The 15,191-nt window shown below is 57.2% G+C and overlaps 1 protein-coding gene across 3 annotated transcripts in view; it reads left to right on the top strand.

Annotated features, from left to right (window-relative positions):
- SSBP3 (single stranded DNA binding protein 3) overlaps positions 1–15,191 on the top strand; it is a 153,689-nt gene that overhangs the window by 59,546 nt on the left and 78,952 nt on the right. Inside the window, exon 1 of one of the 3 annotated variants that reach the window (XM_075556611.1) lies at positions 3,367–3,385. The exons of the other annotated variants lie outside the window; for them this stretch is intronic. The gene's annotated coding sequence lies outside the window, so the exon portion shown is untranslated. Of the gene's footprint in view, positions 1–3,366; positions 3,386–15,191 lie in introns of those variants that run through there. 3 annotated transcript variants of the gene reach the window in all.

Genomic DNA, 15,191 nt, shown 5'->3' with positions numbered 1-15,191 from the left:
GTGAGCGGAGAAGAGACCAGGTCTGCAGGTGCTTCCCAGGCTTCTTGCCTGTGTCCTGGGCTGCTGCTCCCTTTCCCAGTTTTGACCACTCCCAGGCCGGTCCACTTTTCTTCCCGGCTGCTGCTGGTGGGAGATGAAGAACTCTGAAGGGCTATCGATCCATCGTCTCCAAGGGAGGGCCGCCGCACATTCAAGGCTTTTATTTTAAAAATGCATTAGCCTGGCCATATGCAGGCCCGATGTAGAAATAGATAAGGACGCAAAACAAGTCGGGGCTGGGGCCAGGGCACGCACCCCCCACCCCCGGGGCAGGCTGAGGCCAGGAGACCCAGCCTGGAGGATTCTAGAAAGCCAAGGGCGTCTCCTCCTGCCAGTGAGCCCCAAGAGCTGCCTACCTCTGCCCAGTCTGCTCGGTCTGAGCAGGGAAACTTTCTTCAAATCCAGAAGAGCAGGAAACCCTTCTGGGGTTGGGGTGGGATGAGGGGAGGCCTTCCTTTGCCATACCGGCCTGGCCTCGGTTTCTCAGACCTGACGGGTCCTGTGCTGGCTTCTGCACGGGCTGCTCCCTCTTGGTGGACTGTGCTTCCTCCCCTTCCCTGTGCTCCAGTGGGCAGCCAGGGGCTCTTCTCGGAATGCCCTCACCAGCCCCTCTGTCCACCCACTGTGGCTCCCTTTCTCACGAGCAGAGTCAAATCGCTCACACTCTACAGCCTTCAGCACACATGGCAGGCCTTGGTCCATGTTGCTCGCTGTGGGTCAGGTCCCTGCAGTGGGACGCATGGATGGCGGTGCCGGCCCTGCAGTTTGGTCCCGGATGCAGTGTGGGTGAGGCCGAGAGGAGTGAACCCTGCCGGGAACACTCCAACACAGAGCGCCACAAGGGAGCCCCTGCCCCGTTAGAGAGATGCTAGTCTGTGGTCCAGTAAGGAGAGGATGCTGCCCTGTCTGTCAGCCACCCCCGTGTGCACACGAGGCCATGAAAGCCCAGCCGACAGAAAAAGGCACAGCCAGGGTCACGCAGTAGGGGCTCTGGAGGGCTTGAATCGAGGCCCCGGTTTAATTGTCTAAAGATGATTCTTCAGTGTCAGGTGCTGGGCAGCCTCCCCTGCCGCATTTTCTCTCTGACTCCCTGCAGAGACTTGGTTGTGACCGCCCTGGTTGTGCATGTGGCGGAAGTACAGGCGCACACCACTGAGAGGCTTGTTTCCTGACTTCTTTCACTTGTGCTACCTCCCGGTGGGCTGGAGTGGAACCAGTGGCCTGGGTGCTTGGGCTGGCTTTGTGGCGACCCCTCCTCCCAGTAGCTAGCTGAGGGTGTTCTAGCCCCTTGTAGGCATCAAGCCACCTGGGCCCCTTGTCTCCTCCACCCACCTGGATTCCCTTCTCTTTTCCCCCTCTCCCGTGAAGCTGCTGGGGAGCCCAGAAGGGTGCGGAGGGCGCCTAAGCTGCGCGCTCTGAGAGTCACGCCCTCACCCGTGGCTGGAAGTGGTGCTCATGTTCCTCACTGTGGCGTGACTGCTTTGGAGTTTCATTGGACCCCTGGTCCCCCTCTCCTCGCCGTCTTCCCCACCCCCAAGTACGTGGATAGGATGTTGCTGACCGCCAGCCACCCAAGAGCCTCTAGGAGGGAGCACCCCAGTTCTCTAGGTTGCGGGGAGTCCATGGAGGGCCGGGTCCTGGCAGGCACGCACAGGGGTGCCGACTCCCTTGCACAAGTTAGTGCAACTGAGGGGACGGGCGGCCTCAGAGGACTTTCTCTGTGCCGGCTGTTTCTTTCTGATCATCTGGAACACACCGAGCCAGGAGAGATAAAGTGCATTTGTTCAGTTAATTTTGTAAACATTGACCGAGCAGAAGTCTGATGCCAAGTCACATGTCAGGGACCCAAGGGCTTACCAAAAAAAGCAGTGTGACACAGTCCCTTAGCCTGAAGGCATTTTTCCTCCAGGTGGGCAGTGTGTGCGTGTGTGAGAGAGACCGACAGGCAGGCAGGGAGCCACCTTGCCTGCCCCTGTGCCCAGTGTCACTCTTCCATCCTGGCAGTGGGCCAGGTGCTGAGACGCCCTGTTGGCTCACCCCCTTTCTAGAGATGCCCGTGACACCCCGTGGGTTGTGTTCCTGAAGTGCCTTCAGGGTGCTAGGTTAGGATTGGTCATTCTGCTGGTGGTCCTCGACTTTATTTCTTCCATGGGGGCCCCCCAACTCTGGGAAGCAATTACCGCCATCATCCCTATTTTCCAGTTGATGAGACTGAGGCCCACAAGGTTAATTAACTAGCCCAAGGTCCCACAGCTAATAGGTTGCAGGCTGGATCCAACCCTAAGCAGATGAATTCCGAGCTCACGCCGCTCCCAGCTCCGAGCTGCGTAGATGCGTCTGCACTGGGATGCGAGCGTGCTGAGAGCCCGCTGTCTGCTCAGCAGCAGCCACCGGAGTAGAGGTGCCCTCTCTGCAAAGGACAACTCTTCGCGGGGCTTTCCATCACCAGGTCTTCCTTAGTGTTCCCAGCAACCCTGTGGGGGAAGAACCCTCCCCTCACGTCCCATTTTGGGGCCGCCCCAGGTGTGCCACGCTGTGCTGGGGTGAAGTGCCCATCCAAGGTCTCCCGAGAGGCCAGCACACTTTGACGGTCAGATGTGCGCCCTGTTGTCTTCACTGGGGGCTGGGGTGCGAGCAGGCAGGGGAGGCGCCGCTTATCATGAACAGCAGGAGGTGCGTGAAAAGGTGTGTGTGCGGAAGAGTGGCTTTGTGACTTGGACCCCGGGCCTTCTCCCTGGGGATCCTGCCCGGTCTTCACAGTCTGGTTTCAGGTACCTGTGAAAAATCATGGTGATTAAACAGTAATTTGAAATCCCCTGTGGGCTCCCAGCAGCTGGTCCAGATGCAGGAGGCTGGGACTGTTGGTGCGGGAACAAGCAGAGGCTTGTGAGGGTGTCACTTCGCCCTGCCCTTTCGGTTGCTGGGAGGAGGGTGGGAGCAAAGAGATACAGGAGCTATTTTTACATTGTTCGCGTCATGTTCAGAATTACTGGATGTTTGCGGTTGGGTTCTTGTTCCGCCTCAGCCGGGAAGGGATCGCTCCCTCAGCTGCCTGGGTCTGTAGGGAAAGGGGCCCTCAGGCCCCTGGGGGAAAATACATGTTTCCGTAAAGACACAGGGGTCCATTCTGGATTGCGTGGAGTTGGACTCAGGTCTTTTGCAGAGCTCTTTGAAATCCTTCCTGGTGGGAGAAGCGGCAGGCGGGAGGTCACGTGCCCTGCATTCCCTCATTCATTACACAGATGGCTTTTCAGGACCTGGTACAGGCCAGCTCTTTCTGCGGGTATTTGCAAGGTGAAGCCACGCAGGCGAGACACCATCCCTGGAGGATTTCGCAGGCTAGGGGGTGAGTTGGAAAGATAAGCAACCCATCGTGTGTGTGCACACTGTGCCTGGGGACCCAGTGCTGTCGTGCCCAGGGCAGGGGCGGTGCGGCCACTGAGTAGGAGAGGCCAGGCCCCATGGCAGCTTCCTGGAGCAGGCAGTGAGTTGCAGGAGTTTCTAAATAGGTTCTTTGGCTTATTTGCTCTTGAGTCTGTTTATATACAGATGTGGTGTGCAATGGGTGGTTTGGGCCGCCTTATATCTTATTTTTACTACTGAGTTGAAGTCCTGGGACGTCATACCCAAAGGATTCATTGTGTTCAGAAAGTACGAGGAAAAAAATGCTTTGGGTCAGTCAAACCCTTGTTGATACCAAGGCCAGAGATTGGAAGTCAGCCTTGTCCACACAGCGCCTGCCCTTGAACTCCCAGCCACCTGGCGCTCCCTGGATGTCTGTAAAAGACCGGCCAGAGTGGGTTATTGCCAAGAGAGGGTTAAAGGAACCAGCTTCCTCTGAACAGACACTATCCCGGAGGCAGAAACTGTTTGCTGACCTGCTTCTGCCTTGCACCACGAGTGTACTTGGGACTGGAGCAGGCACACATCCCTGCTTTTATGTCCTGCTGAAAGCTCAGGAGCTAATTGACCTGGTGTGAGCCCGTGTTATGACCAACTGTGGATTTGTTGGTCACTGCAAAGAAAAGCAAACACAGATTGTGTTGTGTGTGTGTGTGTGTGTGTGTGTGTGTGTGTGAGTGTGAGAGAGAGAGAGAGATCCATGAAAGAGAGAGAGATCCATATTAGATTAGATGGACGAGTCTAGCGCAGAGACTGAACATCTAACGTTTTCTAGACACCAGTACAGTACTCTCTGTTCATTCCCTTTCTCGTTGGCTTATTTCTTCACCGTGTACCCGATCTGCATGTAGCCTGCATGTGACTGGGCTGCTTGGATCGGGAGTCCCCACCATCCTTGAGAGGCCATGTGCTGACACTGCAGCCCACCAGGCCCTGTCCTTGGTGTGGGATTATTTGCAGTTATGACTCCAAATGTCAAAATCCCCTTGACTTGAGCTGAGCAGACAAAACAAAATGGCAGGCAGATTAGAAGGGGTTTGAGAAGCCGCGTGGGATTCGAGAACTTCAGTCTGTTGACTTTGAAAGGCTGCAGAACTGGGCCTGTCTGTGGTGGCGCGAGGGGCTGTGGACGGTGCTGGCTCCCCTCCCCTGAGTGCCCACCGGGTGGGTGGGTGGGCAGTCCACTTACACAGCGAGTAGCATGAGAACAGGGGTGAAGTAAGAGGCTGGGACCCGGTGGAGGGCCAGGTTAGTAGGTAGGGTGAAGACATCGGTGGCTGCCTCTGCCTGTGCCGAGGTCTCTTTGGAAGGGTTGGTGGGAAAGCAGGGGCTCCGCAAAGGTGCAGGGAGCACTGACAGGAGCCCACCAGCCAGCACCGGGAGGACCCGCACTCTGGCTCTCCTCATTCCCGCCCTTCCCCGAGGCTGGAGAAAGTGTGGGTCACCGGTCAGAGCCTCACGGGCATTGGGAGCTTGGCATGGAGCACACACATCTCTCTGGCTCCAGGGCCCACGTTGTCTGTGGCACCCCCGTTGCCTCCTGCTCCAAGTAGGCCTGCCTTCCTGTGAGACTCAGCCACTGACCCACCCCCATCCCCGGGCTGCTTCCTTCTGCAGCCCCGATTCACCAGGCACTCTGCCCCCACCCCCCCAGGAGAAGCTGGAAAAGAAGAAAGCCCAAGACCTTGCCCTTAGTCCCTTCTCCACCGCCTTCTGGGGACGGGCGCCTGTGTGTGTGTGTGTGTGTGTGTGTGTGTGTGTGTGTGTGTGTGTGTGTGTGTGTGTGTGTACACACGTACGCACACGCACCTGTCTCCTGAGGACAGGAAGAAATGAGTCTCACGCCTCGCTGGGCCTGCCAAGGTCCCAGGAAGGGTTTGCTGAATTGATAGGCCTAGGCCTGGGAGTGGGGAGATGGACTTTAAATGGCACTGAACTCAGACGGTAGTGGTCAGGTTGTCCATCAGCCTGTCCCTGGCTGTGGAGCCCCCACCCCAGTCCCTTTGCCCTCGGGGTGGGGACAGATTGTACCGAAGGCTCCCAGTTCTCTGCAGGGACCCGGAAGGTCACTCCTGCCTTCCATCTCTTTTTCCGTTGTGCACTTACATCCCCAGGAAATGCCGCGATCTCTGTCCCCGTCCTGGAGAGCTCGCGGAATGCAGTCGATCTGATGGTGTTTATGTTGAAGAAATGGAACGCGTTGCTGCGTGGGGAAGAATGCGGGGAGGCCTTGCCAAGGGGGCTGTGTTTATGACAACAGCTTGCACATGTGGCTTTGTTTTTGAAGCTGAGGTACTTTCCCCGCCGAGTGGGCCTCTGGGAACAAGAGCTGTCTCTGTGTTCAGGCTTCGGGCAAACAAAGGGCTGGACTGGCCCTGGCCTTCCCAGCTGTGACTGTCACCCTCTCTGTCCCGAGCCTGGCTCCTCTGAGGCCGGTCTGCGCTGCCGCCATGCTCACTGGGTCCAGGCTGATTAGCGAATCCTCCTGTCCCCACTTCCAGGTGGAAGACGACAGGATGGAATTTAATAAGCACAAATGAAAAGTCCCTGGCTGTAGGTTCAAAAACCCTGGCTTCACAGGCACAGGATGAGGAAGAGTCACGCTAAGAGCTCGACCGTCGCATTTACCTGGCAGGCGGTTCTGCCCACCTGCCAGCCCGTAGCTTGCCCTTCCTGCCAGAAATCGGCACAGGCCCAGCTGGCTGCACCCGTCCTTCTGGAAGGAGGAAGACACTGTTGTTGTTAATAGAGTTGATGGTAATAGCAGGGGAGCCCACTTGGACTCTCAGGCCACCCTTGGGATAAGAACAACCCTTTGAGTTAGCTCCTCTGTCCCTCCCTTCTCAGAGAGAAGACCTGGGCTTCCAGAGGTTACGTTACTCGCCTAGGGTGAAGCCCCTGTCCAGCTGGAGTAGGCCAGCGGGCTGGGCATAGTGGAGGCTCTAAAGAAATTGACACATGTGGCTCGAAGGCAGTGGTGCTGACATCTGACCTCTATGTCGTGCCTGTGCCAAGCGGAGTCCTGTGGCTGGCATAGACAGTGCCCCACAACTGACCTAAAGGTCATCTGTTCAGACCCACCCAGGGGTACCTAAGAAGAGGCCTGGCAGTCTAATTCTGCAAGGTCACAGCCTTGGACACCGTACTGAGCAGCTCAGCTGGCCACGTGAGGTCAGCACGTGGTGGAGTTGAGTCAGCAGCAGCCGACAGCAGTTATGTGTCCGGCACTGTGTTTGAGAGGTCCTGCCTATCAGCTCTGCCGCATTCCCTGTGTCCAGCCACTCTGAGTCGGATAATCGGCCGAGCGACGTTGGTTTTTGTGTCTGTTTTCTCATTCTCTTAAGTGAAGGAACTGAGGCCCAGGGGGCTCAGCAAGCTGCCCCAGGTGGTACAGCTCATAAGCGGTGGGGCTGGGATTCGATCTACACAGTGTGGCATCCAGTCTTCAGGACACTAGGGCTCTGGTGGGTGGTGGGAGTGACTGGGGAGGGACTATGCTTGCAAAGGCAGCAGCTTCGGGGAGATGGCTGCTCCATATTGATCTGGGGCCGAACCAAGGCCTGAGGGTGGACATGGAGAGGAGAGAGAGAGGCTCCTGGCTCTGGACACCAGATGGCTGTGGCGTAGGCTCCGCCAGGGAGGAAGGGAGTAGAGCGCCTGGTTGCCAGGTGACTGCCTGCCAGCCGGGGATGCCTGCAGAGGCAGGAGGGAGACGAGACCACCCCTGCCCCCGAGTCTATGATGTTATGAAAATCATCCTGAATGGGATAGAGAGTGGTCCCTGGGGCCCACCCGTGTAGCTGGCTGGCTCCCAGCCCTTTGTTGAGGAGGAGCCCAGCATTCTTGGCACGTCCCCACCCCCACCCCCACCCCCCAGCAAGGCAGTGACTGTATTCAGCTGTGGTGGCCCCCAAGGACCACGGAAGGGGAGTGACCGGAGTGCCTACCAGTCTAGCCTGGCCCTTTTAGGGAGCTCCAGGTGCCGAGCCCATCAGCTGGCGGCATTGGGGACAGTGCTGCCTAGGAGGGTGTGTGTGCGTGTATGCCTTCTGACCCGAGTGCCAGCAGTGACACACTTTTTTGTCCCCTCTGGTCCCCTTGGGCTCTCAGCCTGACGCTGATGAGAGTCACTCCCACTTGGGGCCCTGACGGAGCTGCAGGGCAGGGGAGCAAAAAGCCAGCTGACAGGGTAGTGGGGGCACTTTCTCAGAGCCCTTACTTCAGGCCGAGGTCAGGGGAAGGAGGCACTTACCGGAGGTCACTTAACTTGCAAGTACAGGCGAGGTAGGGGACAATCCCTCAGGCCCTGGTGACTTAAAAGGAGGGTGCTGGGGGAGGGTAAGGGGAGTCTACATGACCATCTTGCCCACACATGTTGCAGACAGGAAGCCAGACCCTGGGTCCCCGGCTCCTGGTCCTGGGTCGTCTTGTCTTCTGTCTGCGGCGTCCGTCTCCTTGCATCTCACCGCCCTGCAGGGATGATGAGCTATAGACGCTGCCGCCACGCAGCTTTCCATTTACCGCGTGCTCCCACCGCCTGCCCTCGTCGCCCGTACCTGATTATCCCAGCCGTCACTTTCAGGCCTCCCAGGAGCTGGCGGCAGCAGCTGGCTTTCAGAAAGGCAGCTTCAGGGTGGAATTCCTGCTCTTCTGTGTCAGAGCTGTGTGACCTTGGGCACATAGCTTCGCCTTTCTGAATCCTGGCTTACTCACCGGCAAGATATGGTGCTGATTGGGACTCAATCAGCTCGGTGACTTTCCGGCCCTGCTGGTGGAGGCCCGCTGATCGGTGATGTTCATAGGCATGATTGAGCCCCCTGGACGTCAGTTGGAGGCACTCTTGAAGGGCCAGTGGCTTAGCCAGAAGGGCCTGTGTTGGAAGGCCCGGAGTGTGGACATGGACGTCCGACTTTTCTCGAGGACTTTGGGTCCCATTCTGGTGCCATGGGAGCCAGGATATGGTACTCCATCCTTGCCGGGCCCCTTCTCTCCCACTTTTCTTTCTCTGTCTCCCTCTGCGCCGAACCCGTGGGCTTCCCCAGAGCTACCCTCAGGGACAGCCACCAAGGGTGGAGCGCTTGCTGGTGGGTGTCTGGGTAGGCAGGCTGGCCAGCTGGCTGGCATGGCCCTAGTGCAGGATGGCAGCTGACACAGGCAAGCCCCAGTGCCGTGACCTCTCCCCTAGGTGTGATGCCAGGGTGCCGTCAGGGAAGGCTTCGGAACCCTGATACTAAGCTTGAGAGGTCCATCTCCCTAAGAGCGCACAGGTGTGTGTGTGTGTGTGTGTGTGTGTGTGTGTGTGCGCGCGCGCGCGCAGGTAGGGGCCAGAGCAAACCCAGAGTCTCTGGCCTTTTGTCACTCGGCTTGGTCTGAGTACCAAGTGATGGCCTGCTTGCACGGCTCTCGTCGTTTGGTTTCTGCCCTGGCTGTGAAGTTGGACTGTTTGCTGAACTAAGCCTGCTCCATGTAACCTGAGCCCGAGTTTCTGGACGCGAAGGGCAAGCTTTTCCTCTCTTCCTTAACAAAGGATACCCTAGACCGCAGCATCTGGAAGTGATTCGGCATCTGGCTGGGGGGCATGTGTGTGCATGCGTGCACATGTTTCTGACACACGGCATGCCCTTCTCCAGATCACGCTCCTTTGTCTCGCGCACCAGGCACGTACCTGCGTTTCCCTCTCTGCAGACGGCCGGCCACGTGGAGGTGGTCAGGTCTGAGTTGACGCGGCTGGGCGTGTGCACACACGCATGCGGTCAAGGGCTTTCTGTAGATAAAAGTGCGCAGTGATGGATGTTGGCATGTTTTTCTTTTCGACGCTTAATAAGCCATGTAACAGTGCCTTCAATGACTGTAATTAGCCATTTCTTCATGTTTCCCTAGCTCTGCTTTGAACAGGCGACACAGGTCCTGCTCCCCGTGCTTGGGGTGGTGGTCCCCAGTCCTAGTTGGGTGCTCTGAGGTAGCCCCGGTTAAAGGTTAAGGTCTGCAGCCTTGTCTCTTCGCTGCTGCCTCCTTTTGACAGGGGAGGGAGCTTGTCCTGCGGGCTTTTCCGGGCCAGCGATGTCCTTCAGGTGCAGGCTGGGGAAAAGACTTTCTCTAGCACACAAGGTTGGAGCTGGTGAGGGCACTGAGATTCGGCCTGTGTCAGCAGATAGAGCCCGCGGCCTCACCTTGGGGGTGGTGGGTGGGGTTGGCTGAGCCACCTCTATTCACGGCTCAGGCAGACCAGCACAGGGACATGACTGAACAGCGTAGGGAAGAAGTGGCCAGTGATGGCAGGCAGGGGCTGTGCCAAGGCAGGAGCCTTACCCCCAGGGTCCAGGGCGCTGGTCACCGGCAGCATTTCAGCGGGAATAATTCTGTCCTAACAAGGGGGACAAACCACATGGGATGGTCGGATGGCTTGGGGGTGAGGGAGGGGGTTGACAACTGCTCCCTCCTGTGAGCATGAGTGAGAGGCTTCCGTGCAGGTTCTGGGGCGCCCCGTCGTAGCCCTGTCTTCTTGAGAGAGGGATATTGGCTTTTGCTTCCTTTTGAGGGTGGGGCTGGTCCAGTCATCTCTGACTGAAGCCTTTTCCCCGTGTGCTTTGGGGGTGGGGAGATGGCTGCAGGGCTCTTTCCTCCTCTGGTGCAGGCTGTGTGCATGGCGGGGGGGGCGGCACAGGCTGGGGCCATGGGTGGCCCTGAAATGTCTGGGACACGTGTTCACGGCCACCCCAGTTTATGTGGGTTTCCCCTTGACTTATGGGACGTTTGACCCAAATCCTCCAAAAGGCAACCCAGTTTTCCCGGCTAGCAGCCTGATGTGAGTCTCGTGGGGTGAGGGAGGACAGCCGTGCATGCCCCAGGGGATCAGGCCTCTGAGAAGGGTGCAGCTGGGTGGGGCAGCTGTCCTGCACGGAGCATCTGTTGCCCTGGCGCCCATATTCCCGGGAAGCCGGGAGCTCCCTGTGAAATGTGGGTGTGTTGGAACACTGGCCAGGGGGCTGAAGGAGGTCCAGACAGTGCCCGTTGCTGCGAGACACCCACCCACCCCCACCCAGCCACTGATTTCCTTGAGGCATGTCAGCACCCCATGAGCTGGGGGCCCTGGGCCAGCCGCCAACCTCTGTGCTGGCAGCTGGGTTTGAACTCCAGCCTGGCTCCAGCCCGGCCGTCACCGCGCTGTCTCCCAAATCACAGAGACTTGTGGGTTGTGCCGGAGGCTGGGGCTCCGTCGTCTACCGGGATGCCCCCATCCGTGGCCAGTGTGCCCGCGTTGAGGGAGGGAGGGATCGGTTTTGTCCCCGCTTTAACAAGCCTCCAAAAGATGTACCTTGATGTAAGATTTGGCTTTTTACAGCATATTTTTAAATGTCAGAAAGATAAATATGCAACAGCCTGAATGTGTCTGCTTTGGGTAGCCATTAAAAAAAAAAAGGCCTATCACTCAGTTCAGGGTCACAGGCATGTTCAGCTTCCCCGTTAGCCCACATCTTTCCCTCTTTCCAGAGCCGGCTTTCTTCTGCAAGTTCAGGACATACAGTTCTCTCCCCAGCCCAATGAAGTCTCACAAGCATTCTCCCGAACTTAGTTTTGGGGGTTTAGCTTGCTGTGTTGAGCCTGCAAAACAGGTACTGCTAGCTGGTTGGTGGTGGCATAGTGCATCTAAGTTAGGCTGCTAACCACAGGGGCAGCAGTTCGAAACTACCAGTGGCTTCTTGGGGGAAAGATGAGGCTTAAGAGTTACAGCCCTAGAAACCCATGGGACAGATTTCTACCCTGCTCCTGTAGGGTCGCTGTCAGTCGGCAATGAGTCATGATGGCTGAGTGAGCTTTAACTGCTTCCCGCATGGCAATGAGGAAGGTGCCCAGCCCTGGGAGACCCTGGGTACCCACCCAAACCCTCCACCCAGAGGGTCCGGCGAGGGCAGAGGGCATGGCTCCCTGTTCCAGGGCAGAGTGGAGGGAAATGGCTCTTGGTGCAAGGGAAGACTTATGGCTTTGGCTGGCACTTCCTGCTCTAGGTGAGGTTACTGGCTGGCTCTCCTAAGTTCGTGTAGGGTTTCGGGCCACAGATGGAGAAGTCACTGGGGACCAAGTGGGTGGTGTTGCTACCCAACATGGCCTCTGTAAAAAAGCCCAGCTATTTATTTTGTGCCCACAAGGAAAGTGGGGATACTCCAGGGCTTTTACAGCTAGGAAAGAGGGCCTTGAGATGCTGTTCACTGATGGGGAACTGTAGGGAACCCCAGTGGACAATGAGGTGTCCTGCTGTCAGGAGCTTCGAGTTGGTGAGTCTGGGGTGACCTCACCCAGGGAAACTCTGGGATGGTGTCTGCCATCCCTGGGGAAGAGAAGTGACTTGTCCAACGTCAGAGTGAGTCAGAAGTAGAATCTGTTACCCTGCCTCCTGGTCAGAGTCTTTTGCGACCTCAACATGCTGGCTCCAGTGGGCCTTGCTGGCCACCCGAGGTTCTGACTTTAATGTGTGTGTGCAGGGCCACCTGCCCCATTCTGGATCGGTGTGCTGTCTCTGGGCCTTTTGGACCTTGCCTGTGTTGTTCGCTTGCTTGACCCCAGGGTGCCAGGAGAGGGGGGTTGGAAGGGGGCATCTGGGTGGGTTTCTCTCCAGCTGTGATCTCAAGGTGGCTCCCAGGGGAGTGCTGTCCTTTTCTTGCCCCTGGTAGTCGCTCTTTTCCTCCATTGCCCCTCACAACTGTTTGAGGACCATGACATTGATCTTGAGCTTTATGATGGGGGACTCTTGCTTGAGTTTAAAAATAAACGCTGGCTGGCAGACTATATTTGGTGTGTGGGAGCCGTTTGCATGTAAACGTGTTTAAAGGACAACTGCTTTAAGGTTCAGACGGGGCCCCCAGACAAGGGGGTGTAGGGAGGGTAGGTGAGGAACAGGGCCCGGGGGTCCCCTATGCTGAGGACATCAAGTTGTAGGGCCCCACCAGTCCCGTTTAATCTGCCGTCCCTCTCTCCAGGCCCCACTGCTAAACAGGATAACTTCACTTAAAAATTCATAGAAAATGTTTTCTTATCACAACGTCGTCATTGTCATGACTCAGAAAAGTGGAATTGCCATTCCATGCCTCCTGCCTTGCCCTTACTTTTGTTGCCTCCCAAGCCCCTCGCAGCAGCTGTGGCATTGAGAGGGAGAAAGGAAAATCCAGGGCAATGCTTTATTTATGTTCACAGCTACATTTGACTTGAAAATTCTGTCCCCTGAGCCTTGAGGTCAGCACGTTACAAAGTGATGGATGGCTGTCAGGAGCAGGCAGGGCGGCAGATGCAGAGGGGGAGCGGACAGATGATGTCCTGGCTCTGGGGCCCTCAGCTTAGTCCGGGCCTTGAAAGAAACGTGGTGGGAAACAAAAGCAGATGGAGAACCCGCTCCGGCCCCTGCCTCGTTCCCTTCTCACGTTCCTGCCTCTTCTGTTGAGCATGGGGACGTAAGGGTATAAGAGGCCACCCACCCTGCTCCACCTCAGCCCAGAGAGACTGACTGCTATGAGTGGGAATCACACAGGGCTCAGACACTGGGCAGGCTGAGCCTCGGATGACACATCCCACCCCGGGGGCCGGCCCTCCCTTTACGAGGTCTGTTCCGGGAAGCCCTGGGCCCCTTCCACCTTCTCCAAGTCTGAGTCCCTGGTCCCTAAGTCTGCTGACCAAGCAGAGAGGCCTGCCATGGGGACTCTTCTCCCATATTGGTCCCGCCTCCTGGCTGGGGCCACTGTGGACTCTCCTGCTAATCCGTGTGCATTCTTGGCGCTGGAAACAAATGGTGTCAGACCCACAGGCCTGTTTACAGATGGGGAGACACAGAGTGATGGAGGAGCTCTGCATTTTAAACATTAGCTAATGAAATTGCAGACGGGGGCACCCGGTGGAACGGCCCGGCTATTCCCATGAAACGCTCGTTAGAAAGCGCCGGCATGGGTGCAGAGGGAGGAAGGCAGACAGGGCTGGCTCATTTGCTCCATAAACACACAGAGCCCCATCCCAGGACTGGGAGCCCCCGCAGCAGGGACGGGGAGACACACACACCCACCTCACCCCTTACACCCAACCCCCCCATTCCCCAACCCCATGGACAGTCCGCCGGGTCACAGAGTAATCACAGGTCGGAAGGGCTGCCAAGGGTCTTGCTCTGCCTCGGAAACTTTGTGCAAGGAGGGGGGGCGGAGTCAAATGATGCCAGCATTGGCCTGACCCCCCCAAAGCAGGGGAAGGGCATTCCCTGCAGATGTGGGGGCAACTGTTGGTGGCACAGGTGGGCGAGCTAGCACGCAGAAGGGCCAGGTGAGGCTCGGCCTGTGTGTCCTCCTGATTTAGCTAGAGAAGGCCGGTTCCTGGAACCGGCAGGAGGGGCTGGCGGCTGGGGCTGTCATTCCCTCTGCCTCTCCCTCTCCCCCTCCCCTCAACTGTGCTGTGTGCAGTTGTGTCAGGGACAGGACTGGCTGTTCATTCATCCGCTAATTGTTTTGATAAGAGACTCTAATTATCCACTGCGATCATCAGATTACCCTGAGCTCCAGGAGGGAGATTTGAGAGTTCGGGCTGCCGCCGCCGCCAACCACTACTTCCAGCACCACGGTCGCCACGGTTGTGCCTCCCACCACCTGGCCCAGGGTGCTGGTTCCCCATAGGTGCTCCATGACCCATGTGGGCCTGCATGGAGGTGGCTCCAGCCACTGGGGGTGGGTCCCCCAACATGTCCCCTTCAAAGCACAATCCCCTGTCAAGTAGGATTTCCCCTTTGATTACCTTTGCCACCTTGTTAAGCCCACAGTCAAGAGATTTGGGTGTAGGGATTTCAAGATCAGGAGGAGCATGTGGAGAGGGCAGAAGAAACAGCCACGTTGCTAATGAATTGACATCTGCAGTCACGACAAATTCAAATGCCAGTTTGGACCGCCCGAGGAAAGTTTTACTTCTGTGTGGGGTGGGGGTGGGGGTGGTATTAACGGCGAGCCAGCAGTCAGCACACAACAACCAGGAGGGCCGATTATAAATTAATCCCATAATTGAATCCCCCAGCCAAGGTAATAGGGAATGATGGCGTCGTAATTGATCTGATACGGATTTTTACATCAGTGGATGCTACAAAATCAGGGAGCGTTTCATCTGGGGAGGCATGATTGTGATTGGATCTGTTGGCACCTCTAAATCCTTGACCCATGGAAAGATTTGGTGTGGCGGGCCTGATCTTTCCTCACAGGGGTTGTCAGAGGGAGGGTGCAGTCTCTCAGCCTGCACTGGTTGGTCCCAGCAGAGCAGGTGAGTCTGAGGATGCTCAAACGGGCAGAGAAGATGCTGTGGGTCTGGACCGATGGGCGGGGTGAAGGAAAGTCGGAGAAAGCACTGAGCCAGCCTCCTGCTGTTCCAGAACCAAGTCCCAGACAGGCACTGGCATCTGAACCTGTGTTTTCGCACACGTACGATGGAGCGGCAGCAGGTGAACTCTGCTCTCTGAAGTTGGAGAAGGCTCTACTGACTAAGAGAAAGACAAGCCGGAAATGCCTTTTCTCCAAATGAGTAAACATTTATCCCCATCCTTTTCCCTGGATGAGCTCGGCTCTCCTGGGCGTCCCAGCACCTCCTGCTTCCCACCTGAGGGCTGCCCTTGGGAAGAGCAGAGCCGGCTTTCTGCCCAGCACGCTCCCCATGCCCTCACGTTCGGGGTTCAGCTGGCAGGGAGTTTGGCAACATGTCAGGCCATAGATCTTGAAATCCATTCTCCAGAGACCCCCTCA

The sequence above is a fragment of the Tenrec ecaudatus genome, chromosome 1 (assembly GCF_050624435.1).
Source record: "Tenrec ecaudatus isolate mTenEca1 chromosome 1, mTenEca1.hap1, whole genome shotgun sequence".
Taxonomy (NCBI): domain Eukaryota; kingdom Metazoa; phylum Chordata; class Mammalia; order Afrosoricida; family Tenrecidae; genus Tenrec; species Tenrec ecaudatus.
Note: the sequence above shows the minus strand (reverse complement) of the source record. Positions and strands in the feature narration are given on the sequence as shown.